This window comes from Lontra canadensis, unplaced genomic scaffold (genome assembly GCF_010015895.1).
Source record: "Lontra canadensis isolate GAN:19392208 unplaced genomic scaffold, GSC_riverotter_1.0 scaffold69, whole genome shotgun sequence".
Classification (NCBI taxonomy): Eukaryota; Metazoa; Chordata; class Mammalia; order Carnivora; family Mustelidae; genus Lontra; species Lontra canadensis.
This window is the reverse complement of record NW_022631063.1, coordinates 5,150,201-5,175,864: the sequence shown is the minus strand read 5'-3', so window position 1 is coordinate 5,175,864 and position 25,664 is coordinate 5,150,201. Positions and strand designations below refer to the sequence as shown.

At 37.4% G+C, this 25,664-nt stretch overlaps 1 protein-coding gene across 2 annotated transcripts in view; it reads right to left on the bottom strand.

The window, feature by feature from the left end:
• XIRP2 (xin actin binding repeat containing 2) overlaps positions 1-21,127 on the bottom strand; it is a 73,810-nt gene extending 52,683 nt beyond the window's left edge. For both annotated transcript variants that reach the window (XM_032880365.1, XM_032880366.1), the window contains exon 1: positions 20,947-21,127. The gene's annotated coding sequence lies outside the window, so the exon portion shown is untranslated. The remainder of the gene's footprint in view (positions 1-20,946) is intronic.
• Between the last annotated feature and the right edge of the window lie 4,537 nt (positions 21,128-25,664).

Genomic DNA, 25,664 nt, shown 5'->3' with positions numbered 1-25,664 from the left:
TTTTATATTTTTTGTAATATACTACACATAAATCTAACTTATGTCCACTTATGTATACTTATATACATACATCAGTATACATATTTATAATATACATACATGTACATACATAAGTGTACACTTACATGTACTATTTTCTTAAATCATGAGAGATTGTATGACTACAGATCTATTTTTTTGAGCTTGAAATATGTGCTTTTCTTCTGCAGTTTTAAAAAACAAGATAACTAAATTAACCAATAAAATCTGCCTAGTTACAAAACTCATACCTTCCTGAATTTTACTTTTTATGGAGAGTCCATGTTTAAACATTTTTTAATATGCAAAGTAGTATAATATAAGATAGAATTCTCTTCCTTTCCTGACCAATTATTCACATGGCTATAGTCAGTCACAGAAGGATTGCGTAGACACCCATCTGTGTTTCTATGGAGTAAAATAATAGCTTTAAGAAGTCAGATATGGAAAACAATGAGGAATAGTCAATGTAATTAATACACTCTGGGATTTTCTTCTCATTTCACAACTTCTATTATCAGTGAAAGAATTCTTAGAAATATGCACAGATTTGAAACTGGCGTTTCAAAAAGGTTCATTATTGGGGCGCCTGGGTGGCTCAGTAGGTTAAGCCTCTGCCTTCAGCTCAGATCCTTATCCCAGGGTCCTGGGATCGAGCCCTGCATCGGGCTCTCTGCTCAGCGGGGAGACTGCTCCCCCACCCTCCGCCTGCCTTTCTGCCTACTTGTGATCTCTGTCTGTCAAATAAATAAATAAAATCTTAAAAAAAAAAAAGGTTCATTATTATGAACCATTCTTCTAACCAGATGTTCAGGAAATTTTAAGTTTGGAATTCAGTGGTCTATAAAATGATATGTTCTTACAACATTAAGAAATAACATCTCTCTTCATTTCCCATTAAACAATTGTCTAGAAATTTGGAGTAATAAATTATATATACGATCCTAAGATCTTCATAGAGTAAGAATTTGGAAGTCAAGGTCAATGTTTGATATGATAGTGCTGGGGTCAGTGCCTTGCTCAAAAATATGGTCAAAGGCAGAAAAATGCCTCTTTAGAAAACACCCAGTGTGGCACAGTTCACAAAGCCAAGTGCTCTGTCATGATCTTATTTCTAAAACAAGATTCCACCTCAGCACATTTTCTAAATGTAATTTCTTACTTTCAAAATATGGGAGGCACATTTCTAAACTGTAGTTGAACTTGATAAAGTTTTATGGAAAAGAGGACCACATAACAATACTATAATGGATGCAATTCAATGAAAGGTAGGTATTAAACCCCAGGGCTTCAAAACTGGCTTACACAAATACTGTTTAAATTTTTGTGAGTCACCTTATTTCTTTCCTCTTTTGCCTACCTCATATGGATTATGTGGAAGTTTATAGAATAAAGTAAGATACTTTGGCCTCTACATTTCATTGACAGACCACTTGCTAGTGTTGCAAAGCTGGTATTAGCTGTGTCTGAATTACAGCAAGCACCTGGCTGAGATAAAGTCAGAAGAAAAGAAAGCTGCCAGGGATGAGAAAAGAACTAGGGGTGTTAAAGTTTTTAGAAGAGTTAAAATACACACTGGGGGCAGTAAATAGTGTAATATATGTTGTGGAAAAGAAAATCACCAACATTAACACCAATGTGAAAAGCAATGACAGAAAACGGAGAGCAAAATCCAAACTGTAAATTGATAGCATTTCAGTGAGAAGCTGGGATGGGGAGAGTGGGAGGCAGAACAAAAAAGATATATTTGAAGAAAAATTACTGAAAATAAAATTTGGGCACAGTTTTAAAATATGTACTATAATCCAGAAATAAAATTAAGTTTGAAACATCAGTATAACAGTAAATCTTTTTAAAACATTGCAAGTTTTACAAGGAAAGAGAAAAATTCTATAATTATTTAAAATTATGAAGCGTTTCTGTGATGAAGAAACAAAATTCAGACATCCTTAGATGCCTTCCTTATAATATTGAAAACCAAAAGGAATTAGAAAACTGGTTACTGGTTACTGAAATTTTAGTTCTTTGAGCTATAGTCTGTATGAATCCAAGTTGGTACTGGCATCAACATCAAACTTAAGACAGTCCATACAAGAAAAGACATCCGAAAAGAAAACAAAGGGCTTTAAATTTTAAAAACCTAAACAAGAAGGTAGGAATAAGATCAGTTGTAATAGTCATAAAATAAACACAGGTCAAACTCCACACTGAAAGACAAACAAATAAATCCAACCATATGCCACCCACAAGACATTAACCTAAATCAAGACACAAAATTCAAAAAGAAAATATTGGGTAAAAATGTAACAGGCAAATATAAAATGAAGAAAAGTCATTGTGGCTATATTCTTTTCATGCAAAATTACATTAAAGACGAAGTGTCCTAAATGAGATAGCAGGGCCATTGACAGTTGGAAGATACTAATCCCACTGTGAAGCTTTAACACTGTAAGCCTCTACATGCGGACTAGCATAGTACAGAAACATGTAAACACCATAAATAACAAGAAAAAGGAGAACTGCAGGGTGCCTGGGTGGCTCAGTGGGTTAAGCCTCTCCCTTCAACTCAGGTCATGATCTCAGGGTCCTGGGATCGAGCCCTGCATCAGGCTCTCTGCTCAGCAGGAAGCCTGCTTCTCCCTCTCCCTCTGCCTGCCTCTCTGCCTACTTGTGATCTCTCTCTCTCTGTCAAATAAATAAATTCAAAAAAAAGAAAAAAAAAGAAAAAAGGAGAACTCTATGGGAATCTAAATGCTGTGGGTGACATTCATGTATCTCCCTCCATCTTTGCCATATGAAATTTCTTTTAAAAAATATGTTATTTATTTGTTTGAGAGAGACAGAGATAGTAAGAGAAAGAGCAGGGGAGAAGCAGACTCCACACTGAGCAGAGAGCCCAATGCAGGGCTCCATCCCAGGAACCTGAGATCATGAAGGCAGACGCTTAACTGACTGAGCCGCCCAGGTGCCCTGCCATATGAAATTCAAAAGGAAATGATTCATACTATATAATTAATATGGCTTCCTTTAATGTATTTATTCATTACCACTAAACAACTGTGGGTTATCTACAGTAAGCATATGACGCACTCACTATGCTTTCCAGCTTTCATACTAGTTGGAAAGAAAGACAGGCAATTATAACCCAAGAGTTAATGGGTTTGCACCAGGTGAGTGGAGAGCCTCCCAGGGAGGACATAATCCACTCGGGTGTGTCAACGAGCAGGTGTCAGGGAAAGCATCCTGAGAAGTAGGATATCTGCACTGAATCATGAAGGAGCTGGTCACATGAGTATGTAGATGAGCAACGGGATGAGACAGCAGCATTACCAACAAGGCATGTTGGGGAAACTGGGTAATGATTTTGTGGAAAACATCCAACAGTTCCTCACCTTGCAGCACATTAAAGAGTATCAGATGGAGTAAAGAGCTAAATGCTTTTTGAAATGTTGAAAAATCTTCGGAGAAGTAGAAAATGATTTCAGTTGGAGTTCCTAAGCTTAAAAAATAGTGTGAAGTAAGAAACCTTTTAAACAAAAATAATTATAGGACAAAAGGAAAACTGGAGGGGGCAATTATAATAAATAGGCTGAAAGTATTACTTTTTTAGTAAAGAACATGGACATATCAGAAATAAAACTACAAACATTACTGAACAATAAAGGACTCAAAAGAATGACTCACAAGTAAAAAAGTCAGAGCACATATATATGAAGTGTTTTCTGTGTGTCAGACATTAATCCACTGAGTGCTCTCAACCATCCTATGAGGTAGAGACTATTTTTATTTTTTATCTCCATTTTATAGATAAGGAAACAGAGACACAGAAAGGTTACAATACTTGCTCAAGGACAGGTGGCTGGTGAGCGTCAGAGCTGGAAGGGGAAGCCATGCAGTCTGGCTCCGGGTTCTGTGACATTCCAATTCTGCGCTACTTCTCAAGGAATACACATGTCCAAAAACCAAAGCCAAACCCAAATAATCACCTTCCCAGAGTCTTCAAATGACAAAGAGGTGCCTTCTTCTGGGGTGAACTGACTCCTATCACGTATACCATAAATACAGAAAAAATAGTCCTAGATCGCTAACCCAGTGTATAATCATGACTCAAAAGAAATTCTAAGGTTTAATAGTAACTTGAACTCTTGAGCAAATAAATGAGAATATAATGATTTTTTTCTTTGAACTTTTCTAAAGTCAATCCAAGAAATCTTTATTTAGTCCACACTAAGAACCAGACAGAATGCTGGCATGCCCCACAAGCCCACGAGGCTGACACAAACACAGAGGGCAGCTTCAAGTGGGCAAACACACTTCCGGTGACACAGCAATAGTCTTGTTATTGTATTTTGGATGGGTTATAAAGAAGTCAACTGCTTAGTACTTGAAAAATTGATTTAGAACTATATTGGGGAGTGATGAACTAAATTCCATCAAATCGAAATATATGATCTATAACCCAGTTTGGATTGGTGAACCAGGATATCATACTGATGGACACAGCACTGGCTCACAGCCATTAGCATGAATAAGATTTCTAGAATTCTTAATATTTTCATATTCCTCAGCTGATAACAAAATTCATCTCTCTTAAACATCTAGAATACTATTGCTAAGTCAAATTTGTAATCAATTTTTTAAAAGATTTTTATTTATTTATTTTAGAGAGAGAGAGCAGTGGGAAGGATGGAGAGAGAGAGAGGGAGAGAATTGCAAGCAGACTCTGTGCCGAGTGCAGAGCCCATGCAGGAGCTTTATCTCATGACCTGAGCTGAAATCAAGGGTCGGGCATTTGACCAACTGAGCCACCCAGGCACCCCCAAGTTTGTAATCAATTTGAGTTTTATATATTTTACTCCATTTGAATATTATAAAACCAAGAAATAGATGGAGAATAAAATTAAAGAGTTAGTATATAGTACAATCTTGCATTTACAGCTCTTAAAAAAACATGGGGAGGAAGGGCAAAGAGTAAAATGTGTGGACATGTAGGCCACACTTCCACACATAAACTTGGCTCTGGCATCCATCCAGCATGTGAGCAGAGTGAATCAGATTCCATGTTTTGAACTAACCTCCCTATAGTCCCATTCCATCCAAGTGTACTGTGTTATTGTGTGTACGCTTGTCACCTTCCCCCAAACCAATTCATTCATCTGATTTCATCTGCGCACCATGCTTTCTACATTAACAAAAACAGATAATCTCTCAGGATAATATGAAGAATTAGTTCTTGCCTCCTTACTCAGCCTTCCCTAACCAGTACTCTCCCAGTTCACCAGATACTGGAAGAGATGCTGTATTTCCGATTGCCTGTTAGAGGAAGAAGACAAGATTCAGCAACACTGGAAGCAAAATATTGGTCCTCCAAAGATGTTCACATCCTTCTTAGAATCTGTGACTGTATTATTCCACATGGCAAAGGGACTTAGCAGGTGTGATTAAGTTAAGGGCTCTGAGATGGGGAGATTATCCTGGATTATCTACGTGGGTTCCATATAATAGTCTCAAGGATGCTCATAAATGAAAGAGAGAGGCAGGAGAGTCACAGAAAGAAAAGGTGGGGACAGAAGCAGAGGTAGGGGTGAAAAAGAGGGGGTGGGGACAGTACACATTTTATGTTACTGGCTTTGAAAGTGGAGGAAAGGTCCCACGAGTTAATGAATGCAGGCAGCTTCCAGAGGCTGGAAAAGGCAAGAAAACAAGATTTGCCCCCAGAGCTTCTGGAATGAGCTTGGCCCAGCCAACACCTTGATTTGGTCCAGTGAAACCCATTTTGGGTTTTAGACCTCCATACAATACTATAACAAATTGTGTCATTGTAAATGACTACTTTTGTGGTAATTTGCTAGAGCAGCAATAGGAAACTAACATGAACATCCACAGTATACATTCATGCAGGTCTCCAAGTCAGAGATCACCACACGGTAGATCCTCTCTAAATCATATTAGTTCCAGCTCCCCCAAATCACTCCAATTTATATCTACAAACCACCTTGCAATAGAAACATCCTTGAAGTTATTCTTCATGCTCCCCTAAAGAAATATTCATCTTCTTATAGATAAGACTGGGTTTAGATGTCCATTTAGATTTTAATCTCTCTGAGTAAGAGAACTGCCATTTCTAATTGTAATGATGTACTAGCATAGACTCATCCTGTTTCCTGCAGCTCCTGTCATCTCACAAGAAGTACTTCTTGTATTAAAGCAGTTATGAATGAATAGAATTTAGTCAGAAATTAGATAATTATTAGTAAAGTAATATTGCCAGTTTGGGCATATTCAGAAATTTAATCATATTGCTGTTACACATTTTTAAATTAATTGTTTAATTTAGTTAAAGAATTGCCCAGTTACAAAAATCAATAATTGAATACACTGACTTAAATATTTTTGAAATGGTCAAATAAATTAGAACTATTAAATGCCTATTGATGGTGCATATTTTTACAGCCAAGTCCCTTGTTAGACATTTCCCTAGCATAATCAAATTTATATTTCATTATAACAATAACTGTCTGTTAATGAGTACTGATTATGTGTTAAGCATTTTACATGTATACTTTACATCTAATTTTTATAGGAAACATATCTGATAGGTGGTATTATTTCCATTTAGCCAATGAATAAAGTAACATTCAAAAGATAAAATCATATAGTAAGTGGCTGAACCTGGAATTGAGTTCAGGTATTTCCAAACTACCTATTCAACTCTATGGAGTCTCCTATGTAAATATTTTTAATTAAAATAAAGTGTTTTATTAGAAAGTACATTTTTAATTGAGGCTATATGAATCTTCCTTTCTGCTTCCTAAACATCTTTCCACAAATCCTTTCTGAACATTTATTTTAGTGCATGTAGGGATAAGTCAAAGGGAGACCAATAAAGTTGAATATCTATGACTCTAATTGGCTCTTTTTCATCCTCATAAGCTTGAATTTAGAATTGGAAATGGAAGCAACTTTTTCAATTATACTTCCTTGGTCACTACAGAGATCAAACTTGAGACAGGGTTGGGTATCCATCTGACCAAGCAGGGAAAGGGACAAACTTCACTCTAAGGAAGAGAGATGCAAAGCAAGGACCACTGCCCTAATTTTCTCTTGATCTATCGTGCTCCAGGGCATAAGAGTTAGTGTCTTGCTTCCATCACAGTGTCCTGCTGTTAAATCTGCATGTCAGATATACAATTAAGGTGTCTGATCATCTCTCTTCTTAAGGCTTCAGTCATGCGTTCAGTAAACAGCTACTGCCCTTCCACTGCAGGCCAAGCACAGTGCTCCAGGCTGGGCGCAAATTATATAGAACCCTGCTCTGCTTGAAGAGAGAAGAAAAGGAAAACACCAGAGAGATCCTCAAGAAATACAGTATTCTAAGAAGTGTTGATCTGGTCTTATGTCTAAAAACAGGAATACAACAGGTTGCATCATTTCAACATGCTGACTTCTTTTTTCTTTTTAAAATTTTTTTATTTATTTAACAGAGAGAGAAAGATCACAAGCAGGCAGAGAGGCAGGCTGAAAGAGAGGGGGAAGCAGGCACCCTGCTGAGCAGAGAGACTGATGTGGGGCTCGATCCCAGGACCCTGAGATCATGACCCAAGCTGAAGGCAGAGGCTCAACCCACTGAGCCACCCAGGCCCCCCAACATGCTGACTTGTGAATAAAACAGGCTCCCAGATGACTGGTCCTGCAAAGGAAGTTGGCTTGTCTGGAGACACACCAAGCACAGCCCTCCCTAGAAGGGGAATCTTGAGGAACCTGGTGGCACACACTCCATATCTCCACCCCCAAAAACCACATTTATTTATATATTTATATATATTTTATCGAAATAAATTAAGCTGGATCAAGCCCAATCATATTTGATGGGATTAAAAAGCCCCTTACAGGTAGCCTGCCATGAGGCTCCATTTCCCTTCAGATTTCCCCTACTTAACCCAGGCGGTGAGTAGCTCCCTCTGCTGTGCCCTCCTACCACTTAAAAATTATACTTCTAAAAAAAAAATTATACTTCTATTTGTATGACATTACTTTGTGGTGTATCTTTGAGTCCCCTCCCCTGCCCTATCCCCACTTCTGTCACCTTCCACCAAAATGCAAGTCCCTCCAGCCCAGGGCAGAGCTAAGTTAATTTTGTAAACCTGTTCTGCTCCAGCCTCTGTCTTGGGCTGTTATCCAGCCGGATGCAGACCCACATGTGGATTAACTATCCACTCTGGACCCAGAAAGCCCACTATTTAACCTATTTCCGACACTCACTTTTGACTTTAGGCAAATTGCTTAACTTTTCTAAGCCTCTTCCTTCTTCCCTATGTCTTAAGAATGATAACAGAACCTAGGGATTACTGTGAGGACTGAAGGAAATCTTACAAAAGTAGAGTTTATTGAATATCTTGCACATAGTAAATAATAAATGCTCACTAGCTTCCAGTCACTCTAGGTGTTATTATCCCCCCCCCAAGTGTAATCATCCAGATAATCTGAGCTGATATAAGTCGAGAATAATAAAAGTTATGAAATTTCCCAAGGCTCAAAGCTGTAAGTGGAAAGGACAAGACTCGACTCTGATTCACCTAACCCTAAAGCCTTCTGTAAGGATAGTCCATTCCTCTTTATAAATCAGGTATCTACCATGTTTCCTAAAACAAGGACAACACAACAATAATGAAGGAATGGACAACTACATGTTGAGATTGAGACAGAGAAGTTGGCATAGTCCTACCCATCTGGCCACAGAGATGAAGAAAATATATGAAGGAGGTGAAATTACTAACTCAATGTTATGACATCCAAAGTGTGTCTTGGTGCTAGCTGATGAATCACTAGTTTTTCACCAGCAAGCAACAAGGTAGTACTCTGAAAATGTGAAGTTCATGAAATCACCCTGGTGTATCACGTGATAGGGACAGATTGATTCTCTTTCCCCCTAAAAAATATTCCTCATGGTTACCCCTGTTTTACATAATTTAGGTAAAATCATGAAACCAACACTCAGTTAACATTTTTCATTTCCCTCTGCGGCTTTTGAGCAGTGGGCACAACACAGCAAACCCTGGTCTGGACCAGCCAGGTGGAAGGATGGGGGCCTGCCCTAGTCTCTGCTGCCTTGTGGCTGCCTACCACAGGCAAAAAGAAGGGTCCTAGATTTCCTCATCTGTGATCCATTCCACAGTTGCTCTGCTAAGTACCTATGCACTGCTAAGTACTCCTGCTAAATACCTCTACTAACATCTAGGATTGTTAGGAATAATGTTGAATGTGATAAGAAGTGTATATAACATATATTATAAATAAGTACCTTTATTTAGATGTTAACTAAGCCCTAAATAGAGTTGTTGCTAAATTCATTTAGTTTTGAATATAGATATTCTTCTTTATTGAGTATTCCTTCAGAATTCTCTGATACTTTCCCTTTTTCCAAATTTCACCTCTCTCCTAAGGTTAGCAGATGACAAAGGATATTAAAAGAAAGCCCAAACCATCAGATTCTGACTCTCACCAATTTAGGCAATTGAAACTGTGGCAGCTTTTCTCCTACTAATCACCCTTTTCCTCTGGATAATAAAATATATTTAATTTAGGCCTTTTGTCTTACAGAAAGTCAGTCCCTGAATTTACACAAACTCTTTTCAAAGACCTTAAGTCTTAGTTTAAGGTGCTTTCTCTGCCCAGATCCTTTGATATCTTTTTTTTTTTCTTTTGAACTTAATGGCTCATAGGCTTGATCAAAGAAGGGAAACCACACTGATTTACATACTTTCTTTACTGAACATTTTTTGGAAAAACTAAGCAATTGAGGGGAAAGAGAAAATGCTGAAATAATGTAACATATTGCTCAGTAAATAACTGACTCTTCCGGAAATAAGTTCACCTTTCCAGAGCAGTGATGTACTTAGAAAAATTCCACCTAAGAGAATGAATGCTTTCAAACAATGTGCTCTTTAATCACTTAATCTCGGGTAGGAAGACAAAAGTGCTAATGTTCAGGAGAAATGTTAAGAATCTGGTAGAATACTGATTTTCTTACCAAAGCTATAGGTTTTTCTAATGTGCTCTAAAATGAAAGGTAATCAGCATCTTTTTCACATGTTTGTACTCTCCCATATACTTCCTGGTTCTTGTCCCCATTATTGTAGGGGGCACTAGAAAATGCTCTGTACATTTTGACCAGTCTTTTAAGTATAGAACTGGGATGTTTATAAGTTAAAGTGCAATAATTTTAAAGTATCAAAACTTTGAATCAGTCAGGTGCTGGGTTATTCTCCCTGTCACCATTAAGGTGCCCTCCATGCTCTTTGCATATAAATGCAGACTGTGACTTCAAAAGAAAAAGATGATGTCAGTTTCCTAATGAAATGTCAGTACTAGGATCGGTCCAAAGAGTGCACGTAATTTAATAGTCTGCCCTGCTTAAGATACCCATGAAGTACATAGTCAGTCTCATCATCCTTTAATTTATTTATACTTATTTATCTTTACAAATTTGGCACTGACATTTGTTTCTTTTCTCAGATTCAAAACCTAATCCTATAAGTGCACCAACACTTTATGCTGCTTATTTCACTCCTGTTTTTAAAGGGTGAAGTGTAAAAATCACCCTTTAAATGTTACTCAGATTAAAATTTGCTCTTTCCATGCACATTAAGACAGTGACAACTGTGAACAACAAAGAATTTAATTAAAACTTGCAAACAAAAGTTTTCTTAGACCAATGGTATTTAAACTCAAGTGTGAAAGAAGGTAAAAAGAGTGAAGTTGGGGGGAGTGAAATGTAAAAAAAGCAATATAAAAATTAGATATTGGGCTTCATTGTAAAATTCCATATGAAGCTTTAAAATAGAATCACTTCCCTAGACTCTTCATTTTAGGTACCAAAAGCCTTGGGCAGAGGGACAATGCATTTCAATTTAGTGTGACCTGCTACGGTATCAGGACAACTCACCTGAAAGGGAAGAACTCAGATGTAATGTTAAGCATCTCTTTGTCTTCAGATATTATTTTTAAAATTTTAGACACAGGATGACAATTGCAGGTTATCAACCACTAGCCAAGAGCTCAGCATCAGTTTCCATCTCTTAAGTCTTGTCTGCTTAACAATATATACCATGATTTCAGTCAAAGAATCTCTTAGCTTCATCAGTTTACAAAATGGCAACACATACATTGTGTATATGGAAGGTTGGCCATCACTGAGTGGCCCCCAATGCTCCTCATGGGCTCTCATTTGAGAATAGGAAGAATATAAAGCATGTCTAAGAATGATATGCTTGTGCTTTCCCCAACAATGAGTGGCAGAATCTTTCCTAACATTTTTGCTGAAGCAGTTATTAAATTTTTATTGTCATCTAAAACTAAAATTCTAGATGGACAGTTGAGAGTCAGACAGCCAACATCATAGTTCCTTAACATTTGATATCATGGCTGATACACAGTGGATGACCATGAAGCATTTATCAAATGAATTTGTCTAGAAATAATAGTGCAAGATCCAAGACCCATCTTTTGATGGTTCCTGTTGACAGATTTTGTTACTTTCTCTCTCCTACTTCTTTTTAAAGGGTAGAAAACAAATTCCAAATTCTGCAACAGAAGTTGTTTAAGCAGCCCAGAGATGTGAAAATTGGGATTAGAGCTTCCAGGAGGGAGCAAAAATAAACTCCTTGCCTGTGAACCTGTGAGTCTCCCACAATGAAATCCAGCTCATCACCAAAAATGCTCCACAGGATACCACATGAGCAAGTGAAAATTAGAACCACACAAAAATGTTTTCTTGAAAAGTGAAACCAGTCAACTTTGGGTTTTCTGCCAAATTAAATCTCTGCCAAAAATTCTTCCATTATTATATATCTTCAGAAAGCAATTAGAAAAATATTATAGCTAAAAAAATTCCAGATACATTCATGTCTCCATTACGGTTTGGTCCAGAAGAAAATACTAGCCTCCCCAGTCCAGTGGGCCAAGCACAGGAGTATAGGCAGAACATGCAAACACTGACATACACACATTTTTCCTTGGAGGACCATCTAATCACAAGTAGTATCCTGTTTGTTTTGTGAGAGCTAGGAGGAGGACCTCAGAAAGTTTCCAGGGTGTCCCAGTGTACTTCCGAATCGGAAGCTTGCCAAGGAAAGCAGATGTGACAGAAAGCCCTAGGTCTCATTCACCAGCAGTGCAGGGCCTGAGGAAAATGTCATAAACCTCACCAAGCCTGACACTTGTCATTACAGGAAGTATCTCAGAAGGAGGAATTAAAAATGCTGATGCTTTGCAGCACTCTTTGCATTGTTCTTTATAAAAAATCTCAAACCTGAGTATGGAGTTCGTGAGTAGCTTAGACCAGATACAAATAACACTCATCTATCATGACCAGTCTCCTGAAAAATTCCCTGACACCCAACCATGTATAATCTCCTGGGTTCCATCCCTAGTCTTCTGTTTTTGTCTTATCACACACACGCCATCAGCTCTTGGCTTCATCTATATTATACCCAGTGTCTATCTCTAGTGACTATTTAAGCCCTAATTGTACACTGCCAAACATTTCAAAATTCAACATAGACTTTTTTTTTTAAAGTATTACCCACGAACTTGTTTCCATTCTCAAATTTTCCAGTTGTATATTAGAATAGACAACATCTAGGATTGTCAGGAATAATGTTGAATGTGATAAGAAGTGTATATAACATATATTATATACATAAATTATATATATATATAATTTATACAGAGGCAGCCTTTGAATGGAAGCAAAAATCATACATTAGGGGAAAATGTTGAATTGGTTTTTGTTGAGGTAAATTTAGCTCAAGAACATAGGGACGGGGCACCTGGGTGGCTCAGTGGGTTAAAGCCTCTGCCTTTGGCTCAGGTCATGATCCCAGGGTCCTGGGATCGAGCCCCACATTGGGCTCTCTACTCAGCGGGGAGCCTGCTTCCTCCTCTCTCTCTGCTTGCCTCTCTACCTACTTGTGGTCTCTGTCTATCAAATAAATAAATAAAATCTTAAAAAAAAAAAAAGAACATAGGGACAAATGAAATGAGGGGGCGTCAGTGAAAGCTGTACTGTTGCAGCTGACAATGGGGTCCTGGCTGAGTGGGCATTAGGTCTAGTATGGTTCCCTTAAACTATTACACCCATCCCTGAAGCCTGGATACAGGATCCCTTAACTTCAGGCCTCCAATACTCCTGAATTGTTCTTGGTCTTAGCTTGAAATGCATACCTGGGTCTATCACAGGCTCTAATACTATTTTATTTCTAGTCCTCCTTATTTCTGACCTTGGCATTTATTTTCCTGTTTATAGTTTATCTGTATCCCCCAAATATGACGCATTGCACCTTTCATTGGCTCATGATCTTTTGCTTTTATTTTTTTTTTAAAGATTGGTTTATTTATTTGAGAGAGACGGTGTGTGCACGTGTGAAAGGGGCAGAAGGAGAGAGGCTTACCTTGCTGAGTGGGGAACCTGATGGTGAGGGCTCCATTGCATGACCCTGAGATCATGACCTGAGCTGAAATCAAGAGTTGGATGCTTAACCGACCGAGCCACCCAGGAGTCCCAATTTTTGGCTTTCTTTTCAGTTATTGGATTCTTCTTTGCCTTTGCTGATCAGATTCCCTTGAATAAACAGTCTGGTCCCTCCAGCCCCATCTTTCTGTGCCTCCCTCCTGAATGAGTGTTTTTCCATCTTCACTCACAGACACTGCAAGGGGACCCAAGATGCAGAGCAATGAGGCAAATAAAAGCAGAGAAGCTGATGGGCGGAATGTGTTCAGGAGGGGACGGTTACACTGAGGGCCAAGATCAGGTTTAGTAGAAAATAAAGAGAACTGTGGTCTCTATGTCAAGAGTCCAAGAACTAAGTCAAAGTAATGACAAAGTCCAATAAGTGGCTGGGAGCAGCTCCATCAGAAAGAAAACAGAGTCATTAGGTTTGAGGGTAGTTGAAGACTTTGATTCCTTGAAGTAATGTGATGCTGACATCGAGAATAACAGGAAGGTTATTAGTTTCAAGTGTTGAAATTATTATAATAGAAAGAGAGCACTTAATAGATTTCTACAACTCTAGAGAGGACAGAAATTTAATTTGAGCTGAAAAGTGCATCTCTTAGGTAAGGATGCCTTTAACAACAGAACATCTTATTAAATCAGGAATCTGATTTTCTCTCTTCAACAGTTTTTAGTGTGGTGGCTTTTTTTGAATGTTCAGTGTCTAGGAAAACTTGGTACTTTATTTTCTTATCTTGTTCTCTGAGAAAGAGATAATGATTATTATGTTATAAGGCCTCATGTATTAATAATAATAATGGCAGTAACAGCAAAAGCTTATACGACACTATGTACCAGGTACATTAAGTCATTTTACAACTATGAATTTATTTAATCCTCCAAACAACATTATGAAATAGATATTAACAGTATCTCCATTATCGGATGAGGAAATAGACACAGAGGTATTAAATAATTTGCCTGAAGTCATTCACTTAGTAAGTGTAGGAGCCAAATTCAAACCCAGGCGGTTTGGTTCCAAAGTCTATGTTCAACTAACTAGGGTTCACCTGACAGTATTTTCTGATTTCCCAATAAAGTGTTATCTGGGGTTCATTTGGAACCTCTTCTGGCCCTAAGAGATGGTGTTTTGTGATTCTGATAAACTGAGGACACTGCATATACATTAAGGATAATTTCAGTTTCAAGGTTAAGGAATATATTTCAGAGGTCTTTAATAGAAATGAGATAAAAAAGAAGGAAGAGGAAAGACAAGATGGGAGAACATGTTACATCATTTAAGAAATCTTTCTGATTTCAAGAACTACTCAGATGATTAAAATGTAAAGATGATATCGATAATGAAATTTTATACATCAACTCCAGGAAATTTTAAAAGAAGTCTATCCAAGGGAAAATAATCCCAAAGAAAACATTTATCTTTATTATTATTATTGCTGCTGTTGTTGTTATAAAAATGTCATTTGGCACTTTCTCAATACAAATGTTTACAAAATTTTGTGTCATGTTCTCCAGACAATGTTCTGCAAAGAATAAAAAGAAAGTCATTCTGGATTATATTGTGGTTATTGGCTTTGGTCTGAAGACTACTCTTCTTTAATTAAACGTGCAAATGCACTTCAAGAACGTAAAAGAAATGGAAAACAATACAGAGGCATCAGTAACACCATTCTTTACAGAAAAGAATATACACATACATATATATGTGTATGTATACGCATAGATATATGAGCATAATGAAACGTGATGGGAAGAAATGGTAATAACATAATGTAATGACATAGTCAAGAAGCTGGGACCAGTGGGTTGAAGTGGTGAGGTAAGTGAAAAGAGGTGAGCACCAAAGTGTGCGGTATTTTACAGCTTCTATTTAAAGGGTGGAGCATTAGAAACTATAAATAGTAGTCTTGAGTCGATAACTGTAATAGTTAGACTAGATCTTTTCAGGAAAAAAAAGAGATTGTAGCTTAAATATAAACACATGCCTTTCTTTTCAATTTCGCTTCTCTGATATTTTACAGCATAAAAGCTGGGGCTGTTGTCCGGCTCTGGATGAAACATGGGTGATGAATCCTAAAATTATTCCCATCCCAGGATGAGTCAGGACCTGAAGCAGACATGGACTAATACAGCTCCGTTCCTAAGAATACATGGTTTTGCATCTCCTGGGACTCAGGGAGCTAGCGTAGTTTCTACTGAAGAAGTCAGGGCTGTGATAAGGTTCTGCTCCCACTCTGAGCATCCCGGGATGGGCCGGAGGACAGAAGGAACTGAGCAAGCTGCTGCTTGCCGTCCATTGCTCTTCCACTGGCATCCCTAGCTCTAGCCCCTGTGTTCCAAAGGAAAACTGCTGCTGGGCGTCAGCCCTGTAGGGAAACAGCCAACTTCCACTCTATATAGCACTCAGGAAAATGGCTTGGGATCCAACAGAAGCAGGCCCAGTGAATTTTAAATGGCACTTTCAGCTGGAGTTGACAACCTTTAATAACGTGAACAAACTCACTTCATTCTTGTCTCTTCCCCAGAAATATTCCAATTTAGCAATAAATCCCTTGTGTGGACAGTCAAAAATTCTAACTTATAATACAGGTACATTAAAAGGTGACCCCTAGTTTTATGAAAAGATTTTTCATTGTTTCCCTGGAGCACTCATTTACTATGTTACCTATGAACCACAAATTATTTGACAGAAAGGCTTACTGGCTAGAAAAGGTAAAGCTAAATTATTATGACAGTATTGACTACAAACAAACAAACAAAATTATCATCAACAACAGAGATAGTGATAAAGCACCCATGAAGTTAAATGCAATTCAACGGGGAAATGTGACTCTATTTATCAAAATTTATATAGCTAAAAAACCCAGTCTCTTTATAATGTAAATTCTACCTACATTTTATTCCAATGCAATTAAGTTCCTATGAGTTAAAAAATTAAAGTAAATGATATTCAGATTTTATTTATTTATTTATTTGACACAGAGAGAAAGAGCAGAAACAGAGGAGTGGCAGGCAGAGGGAGAGGGAGGACCAGGCTCCCTCAAGGGCAGAGAGCCTGATGTGGGGCTTGAACCCAGGACCCTGGGATCATGACCTGAGCCGAAGGCAGATGCCCAACTACTGAGCCACCCAGGCACCCCAGTAAATGATATTCAAATATTAGTTTATATTCAGTCCACATTTACTAAACTTTAAATGAAGAACATGTTTGGAAACCATTTATTAATGTTGGACTTTGCTTGTAAAATTAATGGTGATATGATTTTTTTTTTTTTTAGGTTTTCAATGGTAGTAACTACCAAGTTAATGCATTTAGAAATACACATGCTGATATATTCAGACTCTTTAGGAAGATGCTATTGGATATTTTACAAACAGAGAAATTTCCCAAAATAAATTTGCATATTATATTTATTTTAAATCGTGTGTATGCCTAGAGCAAGTTGGCAATTACTTACTTTTGAACAGTCAGATATAGCTAAAGTGTTCAGTTCACCAGGCAGCAGGATATATCCTACATACAATTAGAAAAATGGAAAAGACAAATCTACTTGAAGGTCTGCCAGAAAAAGTATTGAAAAAGCATGTACCAATGAGAAGACAGTGGGGGACGGGGAAAGCTCATCTAACACAGAAGATGAGCAAACTTACATACTTAGTAAAATTAAAAAAAAATAAAGCAATCATCATATTTTTCATTTTAACTGAATACGTGGATCAGGTCTCCTTTTCCACTATTTTCCATATGTTTTTAAAAGATTTTATTTATTTATTTGACAGAGAGAGATCACAAGTAGGCAGAAAGGCAGGCAGAGAGAGAGGAGGAAGCAGGATCCCCACTGAGCAGAGAGCCTGATGCGGGGCTTGATCCTAGGACCCTGGGATCATGACCTGAGCAGAGGCTTTAACCCACTGAGCCATCCAGACATCCCACACAATTTTTCATAATTTTGAGAGAACAGGAAATACAAAACAAAAAGTATCAAAAGCCTACTACTGGCAAAAAAAGGACTTTACTAAGGTATACCTAAAAAGGTGTTGTAACTCATGGGAGTAGAATGGGATTGGGTTGATGTCATGGCATAAATCTTTGTAGAATGACATATAGCATTGAAATAGAAGTCAAGAGAGTTGGCTTCTATTTCTCTGTGTTTAGTAAGAGTTACTAGTTAATGTTCCTTTGCCTCGGTTTTCTTATCTAGAACTTAAAAGTGTTACACCAAATAGTCACTGAGGTTTTCTGGGTTATCTGTGTAATAAATTCCTTTTATTCTTGGCAATATTTTAAGAAGTCCAGCCACTCTACCAAGAATTTGGATTACCTACTGCACTGCTCACTGGTAGATTATTTTTATGCCATCATTTAGGCTCAAAAAAACTCATTAAATATAGCCACACCATCATTTGTTGTATTTAAACTGATACAAATAATTCATTGAATTTGCCGATTTTCAACATTTTTAAGAAAATAAAATCTTTGCTCTTTTTGTCGCCAAACTGTTATTGTCCTTTGTGATTTGACTGGTTATACTGTACAAATAAAAAATACCCAGGCTAGTTATGTTTGTGAAAGAAGGATTCTAATGATTAGGAAAGTAAATAGTATGAAAGTTTTACTCCGGAGTTCCTAGGTAGCATTTCAAAGAAGAGATTTTGCAGACCTATGTGACATATGTGCTCCTGGCACACAGCTCCTACAACTCTTGGAATCTCTTGTTGGGTACTGTCTATGGTATGCTAATGAGATGACTCCTGGTCTCTCGTGGGGGTTAAGGAGGAGTAGAAATGGCTTCAGGATGGGGGCTGATTGCCAGAAAAAACAACCTAGTGATTAAAGAGTTTGAACATTCAACCCCACTTCTCACCTTGGAAAGGGAGAGAAGGGCTACAGATTGAATCTAATAACCAGTAGCCAATGATTTTGTCAATCATCCTATGTAATGAAATCTCGATGGAAACCCTAAACAACAGGGTCTGGGAGGCTTCCAGGTTGGTGAACACATTGATAGGTATGGAGCCCAGAGAGAGTGTGGGGCTCTGTGCCACTCTCCTCCACCCGCTTTGCCCTATGCATCTCTTCTGTTTGGCTGTTCTTGAATTCGTGGCTGAAATGGGGACAATCTGTGGGGTCTGCTCTAACTCTGGGAATGAGTACAAAAATTGAATTAAGTTGTATACCCAACTGGTGTCAGAGAATTGGAGAATTGGTTAGTGCCAGAAAATACCACACATCTGTTGTCAGGAAAAAAAAAATGCAACATATCCCACAGTCATATAAAAACCATGCACCTATGTGGAATAAATCAATGCTCTAAAAGAGTTATTCCTGAATCAGAAAAGCTGAAGTTGCCCTGCCATTCCACAAGGGATGAGCCTGTAATTTGAATGACCAAGTGTCTCTCTCAGAAGCAAAACTAACAAACAAAAACCAAATTACAGTTTAATTAAATTTTCAAAATATAACTTGAATGCTTTAAAAATAAGAGGTGGGAAACAAATAAAAAGGACAATGTAATGTCAATTAGGCTCTGTCCCCCACAGACTGTTCAATCAAAAATGTTGGAATTACACTGCCAACCATTTATTGTCTGCCCTGCTCCATAAATTACTGAATCTAGACATAACTCTCGTCTGTGAATCAAGTCTTACAAAATGGTCTCTTGGGGTCCAGAATTGTGTGTCTGTGTGAGGCAAAGACAGAGAGAAACAGAGAGGAGAGGAAATAGTTTCCAGGACCAAGATTATCAGGAAAATCCACCTCCAAATGACCTCATCATAAGTAATATTTTACCAAGTGAGTAGAAAGAATACTGATGTACATAAGTTGTTCAGTTGTGGAAAATTTGAGAGACAGAACCAGGGAGCTGGCTGACTAGTGATAGCTCTCAATGGTAGATAACTGGAAATGATCTATGAACTCTGTGGGCTTTTTACCCAAAAATAAACCAAAGGAAAGTCAACCAACCCTCTCTTCCTCTGTATTCACAGAAGACTTGAGGCCTGGTCTGACATTTTTACATGAGCATCTTTTGAAGTAAAACCCTCTGTGATCATTAAATAATGTTACTTTTATTTTTCAGGAGGTGGAAGGAAGCAGTATCTTAAAGATGCCCAACATCAGATGAAATCAGAAACATTTACTCCGGACTACGTTTTTCCCCAAACACCTGGCATTTTGCCATATTTGCAGACATCTAAAATGATGACTTTAAAAAAATGGGACTTGTGCATTTACATGTTAATAGTAAGGAGGTAAAATATTCAAAGATTAGGCAGAGCAGTAGGAAATATTTAAGCATAGAATTCAAAACTCCCTCCTTTCTGATCCAATATTTTGCCACTCAATGGTAATATCTTCAAAATTCAAAACAGGTGCTCTTTCATATTAAAATTCATGGCTCTGAATGTAGCTGAGGTAAATATTTTACTCGTCCTTTGGCACTCTGCACATGAAATTTTAAAATAATTTAAACAACCTACAGCTCGTCAGTGACCAAATGGAGCTCTGGTAAAAATAACTATCTTTCAGTTCAGCACCAGCTGGCTATATTTAAACCCTGTATTATGTAATCTTAAAGTGTCCTTGCTTTTAGTTGGAGTCTTAAGATATTCTGTTATAATGCCTGTCCCAAATCACTTCAGCCTCTTGCATCTAAACACTTCAGGCACAACAGGATCAAATTAAAGTGTTCACAGGCAATCGAAGACAGAAAAAATCCATTTGAAACAGTATATAGGCCATGATACCTTTAAAGTAAAATCTCAGTCTTCTCTCTTTAAGTTTGTAGTTACTATAATTAGGGCTGGCAGATCCAACTGGTGGTGGTTTTCTTAATTCTGCAAAACATCTAAGAACCTGATTCTTTAATCCTTACTCCAGTAATACTCCCAAAGGAGATGAGACTGTGGCTAGGGCAAGAAGTACAAAATCAAACTGAGGCTGGAGAGAAAATAATTTTCAATACATTTTTCTGAGCAAGTTGCGACAGCTGAAGATATTTTAAACTCTTCCTTTCCTTCACCAAATTCCAAGTAACACAATTTATATTTTTTTTACTATATTCATTGTATATTTTATTAATTTATGGTCATAGAAGATACACTAATTTTTTCAGTTTTCTCTTTTAGCTATAAGCTGAAGTATAATTTTCACTCACGGCTTTCTAGCTTGGAGTCTGGTTCATTATTTCTCAACACTGAACACGAAACATGCTAACTATCTGCAGAGGTTAATATACAAAACTTTACATTTCATAATATAAAGTAATACCAAATATTAAAAACAAAATCTGGTTGGATATTTTCTTTTATAACAATTACAATTTGACCTATGGTCTTCACTGATCTCAAGCAATCAGTAAGAACACGTTACACGCAGGAAGCGGCTATGTCTCAATGACGATCATCGCACATACCTTCTGTAAAAGTGAGACCTAACTCCGAGTCAGTGAAAATGTCATATATCTTTACAGTTCTTCACTGGTGAGCTTCCTCCCTGGTTTCATGTACAGCAAATTTCCCAGTCCCCTGAAAACAATCGGCGTGGAGGCCGGCTCCACTGAAGGGTCTATCAAGCAAGTCTATGGGACGGCTGAATTTATTTTAGCCCTGTGTCTAAAGGGTGCAACTTGGCACCTATTTTTAGGAACTGAGCTCTGTATAGGTGGGGCCTGAGTCAACCACTCTTTTCAGAAGTGTGCCTCTGAGGGCATTCTGCCTCACAGTGTCCTCAGTAATGTATGCATGGCTTTAACACATGTGCAGTCAATCAAACCCCTTCTAAAGCCATAACCATGGAGCCAGCACTCAACTTCGAAAGGAAGCCTAAACGACAACCAGCATTGATAAGGAAAAGAGGGCTTAAAGGCCTTGAATTACTCCTATCTCTTTGAAAAACTTCAATCTTTTAAGAGTCAAGAATACGAAGATAAACCACGTAGGAAAAAGTTCTAATGTATCCCGGTGGAATTTGGATTCTCAGAAAGAGGAAGCATTATTTTTATTTAGAAAATGTGCTTAGGTATGGAAAATGTTTGCTTTTTGAGGCTTCACATGCAAAGATAACATTATTGTAGTGTTTATAGAAGTAAAGAAAGAGCTCTGGTTAAAAAAGCGAGGAAAGAAGGGGTTAAGAAGGCATTCTAGCTTAAAATTATTTGGCATGAGGAAGAGCAGTCAGGGGAAAGAGTCACCTCACATGCTCCTGGGGTCATAATATTAAATGTCCTGTGTTGTCACCCTACTTACTCAGCATGACCTGACCTAGAAGAAGGTAGAACTCCCCAAGAATTGTTATTTAGCTCCACAATGCCAAGACCTAATACATCCTAAGTAAATAAAAAACAACCAGCTTTCCCTATCTTTCCTCTCTTGTATTATTTTCTTTATGCAGTGTTAGGTGTGTATGCTTATGGCCTCCTAGCAAACCCAAATAAGGAACAAGGAAATTGCCCTTTGACTTAAGAAAAGACTTGACATATGTATATACTCTATTTTGTACAAAATGTACAAAGCGAGCTCTCTTCCATGTCACTTACTAAGAAAGACCAGTAAAATTCCATTTTTCCATACACAATATTGAATTCTTTTAAAAGTAGGTCAAGGAGTGATATCCCGGCTGATCAACTCCAAGAAAAACCTTCTAAAATGGTGTTCCTGTACACTCGATGAGATCTTTCAGGGCCAGGAGCCAGTATAGTCTAATTATTTTAGACTATGCTGTCCAGTGCGGTAGACACTTGTGGCCATTTAAATTTTGATTACAGTTAAGTAAAGTTAAAAATTCAGTTCTTCATTGTGGCATTTGCTACATTTTAAGTACTCAATTGCCACTTGTGGCTAGTGGCAATGCCTTAGTGCTTATATAGCACATTTCAGAAGATTCTAGAGACAATGCTGATTGAGAGCACAGGATTTCAACACAGCTTTGATACGAACTAACCTCTTGGATTGGCAAGTTTCCTATGTTCTCTAAGCTTCACTTCACTCATCTGCGATTAAACACAACTAAATTTAACTACTTTAAATGGTTGCTGTAATATATAGGGACGCCTGGGTGGCTCATTCAGCTAAGCATCTGCCTTGGCTCAGGTCATGATCCGGGGGTCCTGGGATCCAGCCCTGCATCAGGTCAGGCTCCCTTCTCAGTGGGGAGACTGGTTCCCCGTCTGCTCTTCCTTGCCATTCGTGCTCTATCTCAAATAAAAAAAATAAATAAATAAATTGTAAATAGAATAAAATAAGATATGTAAAATATTCAGTTCAGTCTAAATCTAGGACAAAATGTTTATTTTAAAATGATTATTGTTATGTTATCTTGCTATATATTTAGAATGGCACTAGATCTAAAATCACAGTAATTTGATTGAAATTATGAAGATCAATCCTATAATGTGTATGCAGTCAACTTTACTCTTATATTTGCATACAGATGCTAATGATGTTTATAGTGGTTTTATTCTTTCTACATATTGTCAGTTACTCAAAGATATGACTGATAGCTCCTTCGTTTTCTCTTCTTATTCAAAACTACCTGCTTTCTCATTCCACTGTGTGTTAGATTTCTTCAACTGGTTCTTTAATTTCACTTAAGATAACCATTCTTCAAACCTCCTGTTTTTACCCTTTCAGGAAGGAAATATATTCGATTTAAATACATATACATAAATAAAATTTTATTTTCATATTTTTTCTCATTATAAATTTTCCAATGTTTATAATCATCCAAAAATTCAATGATTATACATTGCTAAAAGGAAAAAAACGAGATAGGAAAAGAAAACTTGGTGGAACATCATGATATAACTGGTAATGGATTAAGAGCAGTAAATGTCAGCTCTATAGTAGCATGCATAAATTAATTGACCTAAGATAAAGCAAAAGTTTACAGTTATAGAACTGATTAGCTATCATACAATTTGGTTTACTCATTTTAGTCATGAAGACAATGAAAACATCAGCACCTAGATTTCCTTACCATTTATTATTTTAGTTGTTTCAGATACTGATTTTCATTCTTCATCTGATAGGAGGGTAGGTAGATGGATAAATGGGTAGATGGATTATAAGATAGATATGTAGGTAGATAGATAGATGATAAATAGGCAGGTAGAAAGATCCATAAGGTGATTCCTTGTATCAAAAATTTTAGAAAGGGGGTGCCTGGGTGGCTCAGTGGGTTAAAGCCTCTGCCTTCGGCTCTGGTCATGATGCCAGGGTCCTGGGATCGAGCCCCGCATCAGGCTCTCTGCTTGGGAGGGAGCCTGCTTCCTCCTCTCTCTCTCTCTGCCTGCCTCTCTGCCTACTTGTAATCTCTGTCTGTCAAATAAACAAATAAAATCTTAAAAAAAAATTTTAGAAAGTTGAAGTGGAACATTTGCTCCCTGTCCAATAACAAAAGTACTTTAAATTATCTTCACAGTGCCTGATACCTGTATCTGACCAACCTGTTTGGTAGTCAGCTGAAACCTACATAAGACTGTTGCTTCTTAGGATCAGACCAATGCCCTCACTGAGACTAATTTTAAAAAGCTGGATCAGTTACAAATATGTGTGTGTGTATACACGCATATATACATATATATACGTACGCATATGTATGTATCATCAGGGATCAGCCAAAGAATAAGGACCAGAGGGAGTACAATTCAAGAAAGGCAAGAACTTTGAATGTGAGCGGAGGATCTGAGGCTGCCCCTGGAGGTTATTTGTTGATCTGGATGCAGTTAGAGGCTGAGAATCCACGCTCAGCCAGGAAAAGCACTGCTGCTGGGGAACAAGAAAACACAACTTTTGGCAGTTCCATCGGACTGGAATGACAAAATTAGAGAGTAGTGGGACCTCAAATTTGGTTTTCTCTCCAAAATATTTGCTAAATTCCAACATTTCATGGGATAACATGTATCATCATAAGCCCAAATACAGGGAAAAAAAAAAAAAAAAGGAATAGTCCACATGTTCATGTTACTTCAGAAACAAGATCTACTAGGAGAACAAGACAGTTGAAAGACCTCAAAGGAAAGAAATGACTAAAGTAATCTGCAATAACTGCTTTGTCCCTGCAGGTGCTTAATAGTATGGAATTAGCTAGAGAAGGAATGAGGATTCTTACTGGAAGATAGGGGATGAAATAGCAAAGATTTTGGAACTTGATCTGGCTTCGGGTGATAAAATTGGTGGCTTGAGTACACTCAAACACAACCAGTCTCCCTCTCAGGACATTTATCAAATTCTGGAGCTTCTCAGGGTGTGAGGCTAAATATCCAAGCTGAAGACTTCTGAAAAGTAGAACAAAAATAGGATCTGACAGATTCTCAATGAAACCCTAAATTAAGGTAGTCAGCCTCTTCCCCCTCCGCTCCATCTGCCTAGCAGAGGAAAGGCTGAACCTCTCTGATGAAAATAATATCACCTGGAAATTTTTCATTTTTGTTTTTGGAAACACAGTGTCTGATGTTCAATTAAAAGAGCAGGGTAAGCATACAAAGAGAACACTGTCACTAGTAACGGAGAAGAAAAAAAACGGAAAAGAAGCAGATGTAGATATTTGAGTTTGCAGATAAAAACTTCAAAATAATAATGATGGATACATTTTATAAAATACAGGAAATAACATACAAGATATATGAAGGTATTGGGGCGCCTGGGTGGCTCAGTGGGTTAAAGGCTCTGCCTTTGGCTCAGATCATGATCCCAGAGTCCTGGGATCGAGTCCTGCATCGGGCTCTCTGCTCAGCAGGGAGCCTGCTTCCCCCTCTGTCTCTGCCTGCCTCTCTGCCTACTTGTAATCTCTGTCTGTCAAATAAATAAATAAAATCTTAAATAAATATATGAAGATATGGACAATTTTATAATTAAAATTATATGATTTTATAATTAATGTAATATCAATTATATAATATAGAATATACATATTAATTAACATAATAAAACTATATAAAATTATATAATTTTATAATTAATATAATATCAATTATATAATATATAATTATATATATTATATTAATTAACATAATAAAACTATATAAAATTATATAATTTTATAATTAAAAGTTTAAATTCCAAAGTGATATTGAAACAGACATCTGGAATTAAAAAAATACAATTATCAGAAATTAAGAATTCAATGGAAATT